Source organism: Miniopterus natalensis, chromosome 11 (assembly GCF_054644295.1).
Source record: "Miniopterus natalensis isolate mMinNat1 chromosome 11, mMinNat1.hap1, whole genome shotgun sequence".
Classification (NCBI taxonomy): Eukaryota; Metazoa; Chordata; class Mammalia; order Chiroptera; family Miniopteridae; genus Miniopterus; species Miniopterus natalensis.
The window spans coordinates 62,745,551-62,748,581 of NC_142091.1; the positions used below are offsets into that span (position 1 = coordinate 62,745,551).

Genomic DNA, 3,031 nt, shown 5'->3' on the forward strand with positions numbered 1-3,031 from the left:
AACGGACAAAACGAAGCTGCTATAAATGGTACCTTGACTCTGCCGCAGATCCCGCCCCATCCTCCATGGCCGCCGGTCCAGAGGCTCCGGTGGCTCCCGCCCGCGGCTGCGCCTCGGGCGCCGGCGGCTGCTGTGACCCCGCCCCTCAGCGTCTTACGTCACAACCTCAGCGGGTCCGCGGTGCGCCGGAGCCCCGGCGCCAGCTGCCCCAGGGTGCGGCTCTCAGCGCTTCAGCCGAGGGCGCCACGGTGTGGTTCCTACCGAGAGAAGCGCGGAGGAAAGGGCGCGAACATTCCTTCTTCCACAAAACAAAAGAAAAACCTGCCGGCTAGGCAAAAAGCGAGACGGAGAAAATGAAGGCCAGGACGAAAGGCCAAAATTCTGACCGATGACGCAGCTCCTCCATCCCCGAGCTACCACTTCCCAGAGGAGGAGGCCATAATTCAACCCCATAAATTCAAAACAGCGACACTTAAATAGCTCGTGTGCGGAACAGTTAAATTCTGCAAGACGACGCAGGAGCGGCTGGGCGAGGACTGGACCCGGCTTGAGTCGCGACTCTCCTGGTTCCGGTCCCGCCCTCCTCGGGGCGGAGCCTCGGGGTCAGCACCCGCGACCCCTTTCCCAGAGTGCTCTGCGCTCCTGAAGCCGCAGCTCCCGGGGGCTGGCGGCCATTTTGCGTTGCCTGGAGCCGGAGTCACAAGATGGCAGCGTCACCGTAGAGACAGGGGTCCCTCAGGGCGGGAGGCGATGGCAGTGGTGGCAGCAGTATCACCGCCCTAACGCAACGCGCCCCTTTTCCATCCCGCCACGTCGCCAGGAGAGCGAGGCAGCAGCCGCCGCCCAGAAAACCAAGCAGCCCAGCCTGGGAACCTGGAGAACCGCTTACAGACGGCGGCCTGCGGAAGAGAAACCTGACTGAGCGGAGGCGAATAGGGTGCCCTCGGCGGATTCTGGGCCCTGTGACGCCAAGAGCCGCCGTTTCCGTTTCCGGCTGCTCTCCGTCCGCTGCGTGGGCCGGAGCGCGGAGGCCTCCGTGGTCCTCGCAGAGGTGTGGGGAGCGGCCTCGGCCCTGGGCTCAGGATGGAGAGCTGCAGCAGCTCCCAGACCGAGTTCACCGTCCGCGGGAAGTACAAACTGGTGCGGAAGATCGGGTCCGGCTCCTTCGGGGACATCTACCTGGCGATCAACATCACCAACGGCGAGGAGGTGGCGGTGAAGCTGGAGTCGCTGAAGGCGCGGCACCCGCAGCTGCTGTACGAGAGCAAACTCTACAAGATCCTCCAGGGCGGGGTGGGCATCCCGCACATTCGGTGGTACGGTCAGGAGAAGGACCACAACGTGCTGGTCATGGACCTCCTCGGGCCCAGCCTGGAAGACCTCTTCAATTTCTGCTCAAGAAGCTTCACCATGAAAACCATACTCATGCTAGCCGACCAGATGATCAGCAGGGTTGAGTATGTGCACACGAAGAATTTTATACACAGGGACATTAAGCCGGATAACTTCCTCATGGGCATTGGCCGTCACTGCAATAAGCTGTTCCTCATTGACTTTGGTTTGGCCAAAAAGTACAGAGACAACAGGACAAGGCAACACATACCATACAGAGAAGACAAAAACCTGACGGGCACGGCGCGCTATGCCAGCATCAACGCGCACCTGGGCGTGGAGCAGAGCCGCCGCGACGACATGGAGTCCTTGGGGTATGTGCTGATGTATTTTAACAGAACCAGCCTGCCGTGGCAGGGGCTGAAGGCTGCGACGAAGATACAGAAATACGAGAAGATTAGTGAGAAGAAGATGTCCATTCCCGTCGAAGTGCTGTGCAAGGGGTTTCCTGCGGAGTTTGCCATGTACTTAAACTACTGTCGCGGGCTGCGCTTTGAGGAGGCCCCCAACTACATGTACCTGAGGCAGCTGTTCCGCATCCTCTTCAGGACCCTGAACCACCAGTATGACTACACGTTTGACTGGACGATGTTAAAGCAGAAAGCAGCACAGCAGGCAGCCCCTTCGGGCGGGCAGGGTCAGCAGGCCCAGACCCCCACGGGGTGCTAAGCGCGGGTCAGAGAACACAAGAAGCAGTGCGGATGATCGGAGCGGCATTCGTTTCTCCCCAACTCTAGGAATTTTAGTTCATGTGTGCACGAGCCAGTGGTTGTAGACAGCCATTTCCTTGGTGTAAAGGACTTACTTTCAGTACAAACCGGCTCTGGGAAGCATTGTTGTAATTGTAAATATTAACTGAGGCAAGGAAACATGGTGTCCAGTTCTCTATTGCATTTTTTTTTTTCCCAAGTGGAAAAGTTAACTGAATGGTGGACAAACACAAATTGGTGGAGGAAGTGTGCATATGCCAATTTTTTTTGTTAAAGCCTTTTACTTCGAACTATACAGCATTGATATCTCAGTTCAGAAGAATGTCATGAGCAGTCTTCAGCCACAGTTGTGATGGTTGTAAATACTCACAATTGTGCATTCTTAGGGTTTATCCATCCCTGGAGTTTGCAAGTTGTTCACTTAAAACGTTCTTGAAATGGTTGGCTTCTTGTTTTCTAGCGGGCTGATATAGTAGCAACCAAAGATTCCAGTGTTGGAGCATATGAAAGACTGCCTGCTTACGTGTGCTAGAAGTAACAGCATCCCAAGTGAAGACTTAAGAAAATTTACATAGTGACAGCTAGACCATCCTTAGTACTCTGCATTAACTATAATGTTCTTGGTATTTTTTTTTAAAGCATATGTGTCACAGAAATTTAGTTAACATCTTAAAATTGAACATGTATGTATGTTGCTTAGATAAATGTAATCACTGTAAACATCAATATGACCTGGGATTTTGTTTTTATTTTGAAATGGGAGCTTTTTTGTTTACAAGTTCATTTAAAAAAACACACCCAACAACACAATGGTACTTTAGGACATTTAATTTTTTCCAAATATATTGAATTTGTTAAAACAATTTTCTATCTAGAGCAGGTACAGAGCAAACAAGCCTAATAATAATATATTGGTTTAGAATAGCAAA

At 52.9% G+C, this 3,031-nt stretch overlaps 1 pseudogene; it reads left to right on the forward strand.

The window, feature by feature from the left end:
- Positions 1-1,083: 1,083 nt before the first annotated feature.
- On the forward strand, positions 1,084-2,061 carry LOC107531924 (casein kinase I pseudogene; annotated as a pseudogene).
- The last annotated feature ends 970 nt before the right edge of the window (positions 2,062-3,031 follow it).